The sequence below is a fragment of the Myodes glareolus genome, chromosome 3, assembly GCF_982192425.1.
Source record: "Myodes glareolus chromosome 3, mMyoGla1.1, whole genome shotgun sequence".
Classification (NCBI taxonomy): domain Eukaryota; kingdom Metazoa; phylum Chordata; class Mammalia; order Rodentia; family Cricetidae; genus Myodes; species Myodes glareolus.
This window is the reverse complement of record NC_142028.1, coordinates 79,533,988-79,549,391: the sequence shown is the minus strand read 5'-3', so window position 1 is coordinate 79,549,391 and position 15,404 is coordinate 79,533,988. Positions and strand designations below refer to the sequence as shown.

The window sequence follows — 15,404 nt, the reverse complement described above, 5'->3', positions numbered from 1 at the left end:
CATCTCGCAGCAGATTCATCATTGGGGTGAGTTTGCTCTGACCCACGGCAGAAGCCCGACAAGGAGGAGCTCAGACATCCCCGGTCCCCCTTGACTCCCTGGCCACTCTGCAGGGGCTAAGCCCTCTTGCCTAGTAGCCCATCCCACCTTTCATCCAGGAACCCCTTCCTTTATTCCTCCCTTCCTCCTCCTCGGGGCCATAAAAACACCCAGCTCAGCCAGCTTGCAGGCTGGGACTGGGCTGGAAGTGTAACCCAGCAGGAGGGAGTGACTGTGTTTCAATAGCCTGCATGCCTGTGGTGGAAAGGTAGGCACTGCATCAGCTCAGCAAGAATCCTGGCCAGCAAGGGGCGTTCATCCTCTAGAAGAAGATTCATCAGAGGGGGGAACCTGACCCAGTACCAGAAGATCCACTAGAGAACAGTTGAAGGAAGAGATGGGCAAATGCCAAGGCAAGAATTCCTCCAACAATTTGAAAAACAACATGAAAACACCAGATCCCAGCGATCTTACTACAGAAGGACTTGAACACCCTGTTCCGGAAGAAGTGGAAAACAGTGTCATTATGAAAGCAATAGAGTCCCTTAAACAGGGTATGAATAACTCAATTAAAGAACTGGAAGAGAAGTATAACAAAAACATTGAAGAAATGAGTAAAGAAATGGAAGAGAAATATAAAAAAAGGTTTAAAGAAATGAGTAAATCCGTAAATGACACCCTGGGAAACCAAGAAAAAAAACAATCAAACAGGTAGTGGAAACAGTTCAAGAATTGAAAGCTGAAATGGAGGCAATGAAGAAAACAGAAACCGAGGGCCAGTTAGATATGGATAATCGAGGTAAACAAACAGAGACTACAGAAGCAAGCATAACCAATAGAAAACAAGAGATAGAAGAACGAATCTCAGATTATGAAGACACAGTAGAGAAAATAAACACTCTGACCAAAGAAAACAGCAAATCCAACAAATTCTCATCACAAAACATTCAGGAAATCTGGGACATAATAAAAAAAACCAAATCTAAGAATAATAGGGGTAGAAGAAGGAGAAGAATTGCAGATCAAAGGTCCAGAAAATATATTCAACAAAATTATAGAAGAAAACTTTCCCAACCTAAAGAACAATATTCCTATGAAGGTTCAAGAAGCATACAGAACACCAAATAGACTTGATCAAAAAAAACCATCCCATCGCCATATAATAATCAAAACAAAAAGCATTCAGATTAAAGAAAGGATATTAAGAGCTGCAAAGGAAAAGGGTCAAGTAACTTATAAAGGTAAACCTATCAGACTTAAACCAGACTTCTCTATGGAAACCATGAAAGCCAGAATGTCCTGAATAGAGGTACTGCAGAAACTAAGAGACCATGGATGCAAGCCCAGACTACTTTACCCAGCCAAGCTATTGTTCACTATCAACGGAGTAAACGAAATATTCCAGGATAAAAACAAATTTAAACAATACGCAGCTACAAATCCAGCCTTACAGAGAATATTAGAAGGAAAATCACAACCCAAGGAATCCAACATTCCCAACACTGCCTACAATAACTCAGACATCTAGCAACCCTTCACAAGCACAAATTAAAGAAGGAAAACACATACACTCTACTACCCAAAAAAAATGACCAGAGTCAACAACCACTGGTCATTAATATCACTTAATATCAATGGACTCAATTCACCTATAAAAAGGCACAGACTTAGAGATTGGATACGAAAACAGGGTCCAACATTCTGCTGTTTACAAGAAACACACCTCAACCACAAAGACAGACACCTACTCAGGGTAAAGGGTTGGGAAAAGGTTTTCCAAGCAATTGGACCTAAGAAACAAGCGGGTGTGGCCATTCTAATATCTAACAAAATCGACTTCAAACTAAAATCAATCAGAAGAGATGGAGATGGACATTTCATACTCATAACAGGAACAATTCATCAGAAAGAAGTCTCAATCCTGAATATCTATGCCCCTAATATAAAGGCACCCACATATGTAAAAGAAACACTTCTAGAACTCAAGGCAGTCATCAAACCACACACACTAATAGTAGGAGACTTCAACACATCTCTCTCACCAATGGACAGGTCAATCAGACAGAAACCTAACAGAGAAATAAGAGAATTATTGGAGGTATTGAATCAAATGGACTTAACAGACATCTATAGAACATTCCATCCAAATAGGAAAGATTATACTTCTTCTCTGCAGCTCATGGAACCTTCTCGAAAATTGACCACATACTCGGTAACAAAGCAAACTTCCACAGATACAAAAAAATATTAGTAACCACCTGTGTCTTGTCAGACCACCATGAATTAAAGTTAGAATTCAACAACAATGCTACCCCCAGGAAGCCAACAAACTCATGGAAGTTGAACAGTCAACTACTAAATCACCCCTGGGTCAAGGAAGAAATAAAGAAAGAAATTAAGTCTTCCTTGAATTTAATGAAAATAAAGACACAGCATACTCAAACCTATGGGACACTATGAAAGCAGTGCTAAGAGGATAGTTCATAGCACTAAGTGCCCAATTAAAGAAAACGGAGAAAGCACACATTGGAGACTTAAAAACATACTTGAAAGCTCTAGAAAAAAAGAAGCTGGATTCACCCAGGAGGAGTAGAAGACTGGAAATAATCAAACTGAGGGCTGAAATCAACAAAATAGAAACACAGAAAACAATCCAAAGAATCAATGAAGCAAAAAGCTGGTTCTTGGAGAAAATCAACAAGATTGATAAACCCCAATCCAAACTAATCAAACGGCAGAGAGAGAACACGCAATTAATAAGATCAGAAATGAAAAGGGGGACATAACCACAGACACAGAGGAAATTCAGAGAATCATTAGATCTTACTACGAAAGCCTGTATGGCAGAAAATCGGAAAATGTAAAAGAAATGGACATTTTTTTAGATAAGTACCATATACCAAAATTGAACCAAGACCAGGTGAACAATCTAAATAGACCTGTCTGTCATGAAGAATTAGAAGCTGTTATCAAAAATCGCCCTACCAAAAAAAGCCCAGGACCAGATGAATTAAATGCAGAATTCTACCAGAACTTCCAGGAAGAGCTAATACCTACACTCCTTAATGTATTTCACAATATAGAAACCGAAGAGTCATTGTCAAACTCTTTTTATGAAGCTACAGTTACCCTAATACCAAAACCACACAAAGACACAACCAAGAAAGAGAATTACAGACCAATCTCACTCATGAACATTGACACAAAAATTCTCAATAAAATACTTGCAAACAGAATCCAAGAACACATTAGAAAAATTATTCATTATGATCAAGTGGGCTTCATCCCAGAGATGCACGGCTGGTTCAACATATGCAAATCTATCAATGGAATCCATCATATAAATAAACTGAAAGGAAAAAACCATATGATAATTTCATTGGATGCTGAAAAAGCAATTGACAAAATTCAACACCCCTTTATGATAAAGGTGTTGGAGAGATTGGGGATACGAGGATCATACCTAAATATAATAAAAGCAATATATAGCAAGCCGACAGCTAACATCAAATTGAATGGAGAGAAACTCAAAGCCATTCCACTAAAATCAGGAACACGACAAGGCTGTCCACTCTCCCCATACCTCTTCAATATAGTGCTTGAAGTTCCAGCAACAGCAATAAGACAACATAAGGGGATCAAAGGGATTTCAATTGGAAAGGATGAAATTAAACTTTCGTTATTTGCAGACGATATGATAGTGTACATAAGCGACCCCAAAAACTCTACCAAAGAACTCCTACAGCTGATAAACACCTTTAGTAATGTGGCAGGATACAAGATCAACTCCAAAAAATCGTTTGCTCTCGTATACACAAAGGATAAAGATGCAAAGAGGGAAATCAGAGAAATATCACCTTTCATGATAGCCACAAATAGCATAAAATATCTTGGGGTAACTCTAACCAAGGAAGTGAAAGACCTATTTGACAAGAACTTTAAGTCCGGATTCGGGCCCGCGGCAGGGGCCCGGCGAGGAGGAGCTAGGACTTTCCCCGACCCCATAGACTCCCAGGTCAGCCTGCTCTGCTGGCTCCACCCTGCTAGCTTCCCCGCCAGCCATCCCAGCTTCCATCCAGAGGGCCTTTGGAGTGGTGAGTTGATTCGGGCCCGCGGCAGGGGCCCGGCGAGGAGGAGCTAGGACTTTCCCCGACCCCATAGACTCCCAGGTCAGCCTGCTCTGCTGGCTCCACCCTGCTAGCTTCCCTGCCAGCCATCCCAGCTTCCATCCAGAGGGCCTTCGGAGTGGTGAGTTGATTCGGGCCCGCGGCAGGGGCCCGGCGAGGAGGAGCTAGGACTTTCCCCGACCCCATAGACTCCCAGGTCAGCCTGCTCTGCTGGCTCCGCCCTGCTAGCTTCCCCACCAGCCATCCCAGCTTCCATCCAGGTACAAATTTCTATATTTCTCCCCTCCCACTGAGGCCATAAAATTTCCCCAGTTCAGCTGCCTTGCACACTGGGCCTGCTCTGTAGGGGCATCCCGGAAAGAGGGAGTGCCTGTGCTTCAATACCCTGCCTGGGGAAAGGTAGGCATTCTATCAGTGAACTCCCTGCCCAACAAGGGAACCTGACCCGATACCAGAAGTTCCAATAGAGAGCATTTGATCGAAGAGATGGGCAGACGCCAAGGCAAGACCTCCTCCAACAATCTGAAAAACAACATGAAAATATCAGATCCCAACGACCCTACAACAGAAGGATTTGAACAATCTAACCCAGATGAAGTGGAAAAAAGTGCCATTATGAAAGCAATAGAGTCCCTTAAACAGGATATGAATAACTCCCTTAAGGAACTGGTCGAGAAGTATAACAAAAAGTTTGAAGAAATGAGTATAGAAATGGATGAGAAATATAACAAAAAGTTTGAAGAAATAAGTAAATCCATGAGTGATACCCTGAGAAACCAAGAAAAAACAATCAAACAAGTAAAGGAAACAGTCCAAGAATTGAAAACTGAAATGGAGGCAATGAAGAAAACACAAAACGAGAACCGGCTAGATATGGAAAACCTAGGTAAACGAGCGGAGACTACAGAATCAAGCATAACCAATAGAATACAAGAGATAGAAGAACGAATCTCAGATTCTGAAGATACCATAGAGAAAATAAATGCTCTGGTCAGAAAAAACGGCAAATCCAACAAATTCTCTTCACAAAACATTCAGGAAATCTGGGACACAATAAAAAAACCAAATCTAAGAATAATAGGGATTGAAGAAGGAGAAGAACTGCAGATCAAAGGCCCAGAAAATATATTCAACAAAATTATAGAAGAAAACTTTCCCAACCTAAAGAACGATGTTCCTATGAAGGTTCAAGAAGCACACAGAACACCGAAGAGATTGGATCAGAAAAAAACATCCCCGCGCCATATAATAATCAAAGCACAAAACATAAATATTAAAGAAAAAATTTTAAGAACTGCAAAGGAAAAAGGTCAAGTAACTTATAAAGGTAAACCTATCAGGCTTACACCGGATTTCTCTATGGAAACCATGAAAGCCAGAAGATCCTGGATAGAGGTACTGCAGAAACTAAGAGACCATGGATGTAAACCCAGACTAATATACCCAGCCAAGCTATTGTTCACTATCAACGGAGAAAACAAAATATTCCAGAATAAAAACAAATTTAAACAATACGTAGCTACTAATGCAGCCTTACAGAGAATATTAGAAGGAAAATCACTACCGAAGGAATCCAACATTCCCAACACGGCCTACAATAACTCGAACATCTAGCGACCATTCACAAGCACAAATCAAAGAAGAAAAACACATACACTCTACTACCTAAAAAAAAAAAAAAATGACCGGAGTCAACAACCATTGGTCATTAATATCACTTAATATCAATGGACTCAATTCACCTATAAAGTGGCACAGACTTAGAGATTGGATACGAAAACAGGATCCAACATTCTGCTGTTTACAAGAAACACACCTCAACCACAAAGACAGACACTTACTCAGAGTAAAGGGTTGGGAAAAGGTTTTCCAAGCAAATGGACCTAAGAAACAAGCGGGCGTGGCCATTCTAATATCTAACAAAATCGACTTCAAACTAAAATCAATCAGAAGAAATGGAGATGGACATTTCATACTCATAACTGGAACAATTCATCAGGAGGAAGTCTCAATCCTGAATATCTATGCTCCTAATATAAAGGCACCCACATATGTAAAAGAAACTCTTCTAGAACTCAAGGCGGTCATCAAACCACACACACTAATAGTAGGAGACTTCAACACTCCTCTCTCACCAATGCACAGGTCAATCAGACAGAAACCTAACAGAGAAATAAGAGAATTATTGGAGGTATTGAATCAAATGGACTTAACAGACATCTATAGAACACTCCACCCAAATAGAAAAGAATATACATTTTTCTCTGCAGCTCATGGAACCTTCTCGAAAATTGACCACATACTCGGTAACAAAGCAAACTTCCACAGATACAAAAAAATATTAGTAACTACCTGTGTCTTGTCAGATCACCATGGACTAAATTAGAATTCAACAACAATGCTCCCCCCAGGAAGCCAACAAACTCATGGAAACTGAACAGTCAACTACTAAATGACCCCTGTGTCAAGGAAGAAATAAAGAAAGAAATTAGACTCTTCCTTGAATTTAATGAAAACAAAGACACAACATACTCAAACCTATGGGACATTATGAAAGCAGTGCTAAGAGGAAAGTTCATAGCACTAAGTGCCCAATTAAAGAAAGCGGAGAAAGCACACATTGGAGACTTAACAGCACACTTGAAAGAGCTAGAAAAAAAAGAAGCTGATTCACCCAGGAGGTCTAGAAGACTGGAAATAATCAAACTGAGGGCTGAAATCAAGAAAATAGAAACACAGAAAACAATTCAAAGAATCATTGAATCAAAAAGCTGGTTCTTGGAGAAAATCAACAAGATTGACAAACCCCTATCCAAATTAATCAAACGGCAGAGAGAGAACATGCAAATTAATAAGATCAGAAATGAAAAGGGGGACATAACCACAGACACAGAGGAAATTCAGAGAATCATTAGATCTTACTATGAAAGTTTATATGCCACAAAGTTGGAAAATGTAAAAGAAATGGACATTTTTTTTAGATAAGTACCATATATCAAAGTTTAACCAAGAACAGGTGAACAATCTAAATAGACCTGTTAGTCGCGAAGAATTAGAAGCTGTTATCAAAAATCGCCCTACCAAAAAAAGCCCAGGACCAGATGGTTTCAATGCAGAATTCTACCAGAACTTCCAGGAAGAGCTAATACCTATACTCCTTAACGTATTCCGCAATATAGAAACAGAAGAGTCATTGCCTAACTCCTTTTATGAAGCTACAGTTACCCTAATACCAAAACCACACAAAGACACAACCAAGAAAGAGAATTACAGGCCAATCTCACTCATGAACATCGACGTGAAAATTCTCAATAAAATACTGGCAAACCGAATCCAAGAGCACATTAGAAAAATTATCCATTATGATCAAGTCGGCTTCATTCCAGAGATGCAGGGCTGGTTCAACATACGCAAATCTATCAATGTAATCCATCATATAAATAAACTGAAAGAAAAAAACCATATGATCATCTCACTAGATGCTGAAAAAGCATTTGACAAAATTCAACACCCATTTATGATAAAGGTGTTGGAGAGACTGGGGATACAAGGATCATACCTAAATATAATAAAAGCAATATACAGCAAGCCGACAGCTAACATCAAACTGAATGGAGAGAAACTCAAAGCCTTTCCACTAAAATCAGGAACGCGACAAGGCTGTCCACTCTCTCCATACCTCTTCAATATAGTGCTTGAAGTTCTAGCAATAGCAATAAGACAACATAAGGAGATCAAGGGGATTCGTATTGGAAAGGATGAAGTTAAACTTTCGTTATTTGCTGACGATATGATAGTTTACATAAGTGACCCCAAAAACTCTACCAAAGAACTCCTACAGCTGATAAACACCTTTAGTAACGTGGCAGGATACAAGATCAACTCCAAAAAATCAGTGGCCCTCCTATACACAAAGGATAAAGAAGCAGAGAGGGAAATCAGAGAAGCATCACCTTTCATGATAGCCACAAATAGCATAAAATATCTTGGGGTTACTCTAACCAAGGAAGTGAAAGACCTATTTGACAAAAACTTTAAGTCCTTGAAGAAAGAAATTGAGGAGGTTACCAGAAAATGGAAAGACCTCCCCTGCTCTTGGATTGGGAGAATCAACATAGTAAAAATGGCAATTCTACCAAAAGCAATCTATAGATTCAATGCAATCCCCATCAAAATCCCATCATACTTCTCACAGACCTTGAGAGAACAATAATCAAGTTTATATAAAAAATAAAAACCCCAGGATACCCAAAACAATCTTATACAATAAAGGAACTTCTGGAGGCATTACCATCCCAGACTTCAAACTCTATTACAGAGCAACAGTATTGAAAACAGCATGGTATTGGCATAAGAACAGAGAAGTCGACCTATGGAATAGAATAGAAGACCCGGATATTAACCCACAAACCTATGAACACCTGATTTTCGATAAGGGAGCTAAAGGCATACAATGGAAGAAGGAAAGCATCTTTAACAAATGGTGCTGGCATAACTGGATGTCAAACTGTAGAAGAATGAAAGTAGATCCATATCTATCACCATGCACAAAACTCAAGTCCAAATGGATTAAAGACATCAACATTAATCCGACCACTTTGAACCTGATAGAAGAAAAAGTGGGAAGAAGTCTACAAGATATAGGCACAGGAGACCACTTCCTAAGTAGGATCCCAGCAGCACAGACAATAAGAGAAACAATGAATAAATGGGACCTCCTGAAACTGAGAAGCTTCTGTAAAGCAAAGGATACTGTCAGTCAGACAAAAAGGCTACCTTCTGTCTGGGAGAAGATCTTCACCAACCCCTCATCAGACAAAGGTCTGATCTCCAAAATATACAAAGAACTCAAGAAACTAGACACTAAAACTCTAATTAACCCAATTAAAAAATGGGGTACTGAACTGAACAGAGAATTCACAACAGATGAACTTCGAATGGCCAAAAGCCACTTAAGGTCATGCTCTACCTCCTTAGCAACCAGGGAAAGGCAAATCAAAACAACTTTGAGATACCATCTTACACCTGTCAGAATAGCCAAACTCAAAAACACCAATGATAGCCTATGCTAGAGAGGATGTGGAGTGAGGGGAACACTCATCCATTGTTGGTGGGAATGTAAACTTGTGCAGCCACTGTGGAAATCAGTGTGGCAATTTCTCAGGAAACTGTGAGTCAACCTCCCTCAAGACCCAGCAATTCCACTTTTGGGAATATACCCAAGAGATGCCCTAACATACTACAAATGCATTTGTTCAACTATGTTCATAGCAGCACTATTTGTAATAGCCAGAACATGGAAACAACCTAGGTGCCCCTCAATAGAAGAATGGTTTAAAAAGGTGTGGAACATATACACATTAGAGTTTTACTCAGCGGTTAAAAACAATGACATCTTGAACTTTGCATGCAAATGGATGGAAATAGAAAACGCTTTACTGAGTGAGGTAACCCAGACCCAAAAAGAGGAATATGGTATGTACTCACTCATAAGTGGATTCTAGCCATAGTTAAAGGTCCTTGAGCCTATAATTCGTGATCCTAGAAAAGCTAAATAAGAAGGTGAACCTGAAGAAAATCATATGGTTATCCTCCTGGATATTGGAAGTAGACAAGATTGCCAGGCACACTTGGATGCACGGCGGGTGGGGGGTGGAAGTAAGGGGAGATGGTTAGAGAGAAGGGAGAGGGGGAGGATTGGGGATGGCCTGGGGGAGTAAGATGGGGGGAGGGAGGAAGGATGGATATGGGAGCAGGGAAGTATATATCTCAACTAAGGGAGCCATTATAGGGTTTGCAAGAGACTTGATTCTGGAGGGGTTCCCAGGCCCAAGGAGAGGTCCTCAGATTGTTCCCTGGGCAGCAGAGAAGAGGGTGCCTGAACTGGCCTTGGCCCATAACCATACTGATGAATATTTTGCATATCATCATAGAACCTTCTTCTGGCGATGGATAGAGATAGAGACAGAGACACATATTGGAACACTGGACTTAACTCCCTAGGTCCAAATGAGAAGCAGAAGGAGGGGGAACGTGAGCAAGAAAGGCAGGACCTGAGGGATCCTTCATCTGATGATAGATGGAGATAGAGACGGAGATCCACATTGGAGCACTGGACTGAGCCCCCAAGGTCCAAATGAGAAGCAAAAGGAGGGAGACCATGAAAAAGGAAATCGGGACCGCGAGGGGTGCGTTCACCCTCTGATACAAGGGGACTGATTGAATGAGAGCTCACCAAAGCCAGCTGGACTGGGACTGAATGAGCATGTGATCAAACCGGAGTCTCTGAATGTGGCTGACATGGGGGCTGACTGAGAAGCCATTGACAATGGCACTGGGTCTTGTTTTGTTTGCATGTACTGGCTTTTTGGGATCCTAGTCTGGTTGGATGCTCACCTTCCTAGACCTGGAGGGAGAGGGGAGGAACTTGAACTTCCCACAGGGCAGGAAACCCTGACTGCTCTTAGGACTGGAGAGAGAGGAGGAGAAGGAGTGGTGGAGGGAGTGGGGGGAATGGGAGGGTATGGGGAGGAGGGGAGGAAGTGGAAATTTTTATAAACAAATAAATAAATAAATTTGAAAAAAATATTGTACTACAGTGATATGCAAAATAAATTTCATTAAATTATTTACTTCCAAAAAAACTATCACAGCTGATTAAAAAGCATGCTGTTTTAAGAAACATGCTCCTGTTTACAAGACAGATGTATGTCCACATGTAAGGTTTGAATGCGACCCTTCCATAGTCATCAGATTGGTGCACCCAACTCCAGCATCTCGGGTTTCTAACAAGGTAGCACGCTGAACCCAAGGGAGACTGGTTTAAACAGTTTGGACCATGTAGAAAAATAAGGATAAATCCTTGTCTTAAAGAGAAGCAAGTGTCTGAGTTTTCTGTTTTCAGTTCTATAAAAACCTGAAGAAGTGAAGAAAACATGTGATCTGAAACTGTCTTCGTCAGCATCCGTTTGTCTCTGAATTGTGAAACACAAAGTTTTGATCTTTGCAAGCTTTCCCCAAACTGATCAATAAGAAACTTCTCTTATTGAACAATCCACAGTAGAAGCCAATGTGTTAGGAAAATTAGATCTCAAAAACAATTTACAGACTAGACCCTACAAATGTCCACCATCAGGCTATAAGCAAAGAATTAATTTACTCACCCAAATGTGATTTAATCAATACAAAATGTCAGTATGTCCTTGCTCCCTCCAGGTTCCAAGAAACAATACCAGCCAGTGCTGCTGTGTGCCGAAAAAGAAGGGCAGAGCTACACTAGCAGCCTGCCCAGTCGCAGTGCATAATTCAAATCAGCAAATCTGCGTCAAGCCAGGGCAAGTCAGCAGCAGAAACAGGACGCCTTTACAAGGCCGATCTAGCAGCTCAACTCCTGTGTGAATAAAATCATTCACGTGGCACAACCAACTTGATTTTTTTCTTTCAGCTTTATTGAAGTATAACTAATAAACTAAAACTGTCTATATTTAAGGTGGGTGAGTTAGTATTTTGAAATATAAAACCTGAATTGCCACAATCCAGCTATTTTGCATACATATTACCTTGCATATGCCCTTTTTTTGGTACATACACATGACAACTACCTGCAAGACACATTATAGTATATTAACCATAACCACCTTGCATATTATATCTATAAAATGTGGTCAGCTTGCACAGCTAAAATGTTGATTAGTTATCACATCATCGCTTCCTTTTCCTGGTTCATTGCAAACAGGGCCAACACGGTTCTACTCTCTACTTTTACTTTGCAAGTGTGAGTGAGATCAAGTATTCCTCTTTCTATGCCTGGGACACCTGATGCTAGATATGGAACTACAAGTTTAAAATCCTCCCTGGTGTTTTGTCTTTCTTCAGTCCCATCAGGCCTTGTTATTCTGGTATTTCTCTCAGAACGAGAGTGTTTATTTTGTGCTGTATTTGCACAACCACAGACAAGTGTGGCTTTGAGTCTAAGATTTTTTTTAAGAAGTCAGATGTTTTAATATTATTACTGGTAAGGACTTGGAGAGTCTGGAAATGGACCAAATGTTTTCGACCTTATGGGATGGTCCTGAACCTGTAGAGGCCAAGGGTGCAGTGCTATGGTGTGAATATTAAATGCCTCTGATGGCTCTGCCTTGGAAGCCTCTGGAAACTTTAGGAGCTGAAGAAAATATACTACAGGGAGCTTCTTGTCCCCAACTCCTTCCTGCCCCACCCATTGTAGCCCAGACAAGGCAAAGAGAAGAAAGTCCTCAGCCACCAGGATGTTCTGCCTCAGAATGCCCAGAAACAGAGACTGAAAACCACTGCCTGACTCCTCTGAAACTATCAGCTAAAACAAATATTTTTTCCTTTAAGTTACTCAATTAAATATTTTGTTCATAGCAATAATAAGTAACTATGGATAATTAATGAAAGCTGATAAGAAATACCTCCTATCAGGATAAAAAATTAAAACAATGATACTATCTTGACAGATTAAAAAATAAGCATTTGACAAACTTCAACCACTTATTAGTGATAAAGAATACTACTGGAAATATTATACAAGAAATTTATCATGAATGCCATATGCAAAGTTAATGTCATGCTTTATTTCTCAAGAAAAGGAAAGGTTTCCTCTGGGGTAGAAAAAGTTTATAGATCAGTTATCACTTTATCCTGAAATATATTCATCCTTTAGTTTCCGTATGATGCCGGTCCTAGGAACCCCATGTCTAATCATGGATACTCAAGTTCCTTTTATAAAACAATACATTATTTACATCTAATCTACTAAAATCTCCCCAGTACTTTAATTTATCTTTAAATTAGTTGTGGTAGTCAATGCAATTGACTATTATACTAATACTGTTGCTACATGATATTGTGAGGATTAATATAGTCTCATGAGATCCCAGTAAGCTTCCCTTAGGAATAGACTGTTAACAAAAGTTGAAAGATGGCCCCATTATAACCTGTGCTGCCACATTTTGACTTCCACAGATAAGAAAATAAGATCAGTACAGGTTTGTATGGACACCACAATTTCATAATCATGTTTGGTTATATGCTGTTTGCACCCACAGATGCACAAGTGTAGAGACCATGGGTATAAAAAAAGGAGTCTTTATTTATGGTTTTAAAACAGTACTTATATCATAGATAAAGATAGGTATAGACTCAGCGAAGTCGCAGACTGACTCCCCAGCCATTATAGTAAAAAGAGTGAAAGAGATTCGGTATTGCACAAATTAGATATCAGGGTGAGGATGTAATTTCTCAACAACCATTGAGAATGATACTTTACCAGCAAGGACTCACAGAATTCATGCTTAGATAGTATCTCGGTTCATAAATGTAGTTACATCCAAACTGAGGACTTATTGATTTATGAACCAATTTGTGAATCATTTGTAGTATGAACATCTTGTTCACACTCTTCAAGGACCTTTCAGGCTAATGAGTAATTACTTAAGAGACTTCTCACAGACAAATCTTCAAACCCTAAGTCACAGTCCCCATAGAACCCTGGATGGACTGAGACCAATTCAGCTTTGGTATTATTTGAAAAAGCACAAGAATACTGAAGTCTTTAAAATCTTATAGAACAGAGGAGTGGTTATGCAGGAAACTATGTGGTAAAGCTTGCAAGTATAAAATCATGATCAAAGATTGATATTTTACATAAGACTTCAGATTGATATTGTAGTTTCTACTGATGACAACCGAAGCTAAGTTATAGATTATCAGAAGATAGTTTTACTGCGCTTGTAAATATTGATTGATCTTTCACTCTCCCTTCTCATCCATCCTACTTGATTGATTAATTAATCAATCACCCTGTGACCACCTCCAAGTCCATTTCTATTATAACAAATATGCATGACATCTGGAATTTTAAACAGATTCTCAGTTCAAAATTATGAATCTCTATAGAAACTGACTTTTGATAAATGATTCCCATATAGTTTGAGAAATATACCTAATAATATCAACAAACTATAATGCCTTTCCCCTTTTGATAGTGCTATGGCCTGTGTGCTGGAGGTTGCTGAGGCAGTAGAACCTTTATAAGTTGGGGCATGGTAGACGATAATTAGGTCATTCAGTGCGCCATCCACAGAAGGCTTTCATTCCCATGGAAGCGAGTTGTTTTGCAAAGCAAGTCGGCCTCCTCCCAATCTCAACACTTCATCTCTCACAAGTACTCCCTTAATAGTATGGCATGCATAATGGAGCCCTTGCCAGAACTGAACAGATAGAGATACAGATCACTGATCTATAATTAGCAGCTTCCAAAACTGTGAAGTAAATAAACCTCTTTACAAAATACCCAGACTCACTAATGCATTCCACTCTATCATCAGAAAATAGACTAGGTAGGCAGGGAAAGCACAGTGGTCATTTCTCTACCTGAAATATATGAAGAGGTTTAGTGGTAAGTAAATATGGTTTTAAGAAGAGTGCACAACTCCTAAAATCACAAGTTAGAAACCATTATTGTAGCAATTAATAGCCAGAGAGGTTTGGCTATTCACGAAAGTTTTGGGGCTTGGGTGTGTCCTTCAGTCATTTAAGTCTCATATATTAAGTCTCATATAATGTATAATTATACAATAATGGTGCTGAATAGGATCATAATGATTACCACTAATGCCTGTGCTGAGTCTACTCATCATCTAACAGTGCTAAGCACTGTGTTCACATTGGCTCTATTTTGAGGACTGTCCTGGGGTATATTACAATGTCCTAATAGCATAATTCAGATACGGTTATAGAGGGAACACAGGCATTTGGAGTATTTGTAGATAAGAAAAGCAACGACTATAAAAATAATATTGTGTTGGCTGAGTAGTTTCAATCTCAAGGGAAGATAGTCTTTTCTTAGTCTGACCTATGAGTAAGTGCATGAGTTTCGAGGGCTGACCCGGCCTCCTGGCTCTTTGTCTGGTGCAGGAGAGGAAAGGCAACAGTAGCCAGTGACACCCACAAAGGAGGGGATTTCCAACTGCGTCAAATTTTCTTCAAGGGAGTGTATGAGAAAATTCCCCAGAAAAATTAAATCATTGTTGTGGCCCACGGTGTCCGAGATAAGGTATGTGGAGGAATAATTAGAGTCAAGGCATGGCCCAGCTCAGAGAAAATAGAATTCTATTTCAAAGGTAGGAACTTCCATTGAAAAGAAGGTACAGTAGACCTCGGAAAGAATCTGAGCCAGAACTGCATTGTGCTGTGGTGACTGAGAGGAAAACA

At 39.8% G+C, this 15,404-nt stretch overlaps 1 protein-coding gene across 6 annotated transcripts in view; it reads right to left on the bottom strand.

Moving 5' to 3' along the window:
• LOC125412629 (selection and upkeep of intraepithelial T-cells protein 9-like) overlaps window positions 1-11,438 on the bottom strand; it is a 63,997-nt gene extending 52,559 nt beyond the window's left edge. For 5 of the 6 annotated variants that reach the window (XR_015737533.1, XM_087904726.1, XM_085686432.2 and 2 more), the window contains exon 1: window positions 11,330-11,437. The gene's annotated coding sequence lies outside the window, so the exon portion shown is untranslated. Of the gene's footprint in view, window positions 1-11,329 lie in introns of all 6 variants that reach the window. The other variant, XM_087904729.1, reaches the window with a different exon arrangement.
• Between the last annotated feature and the right edge of the window lie 3,966 nt (window positions 11,439-15,404).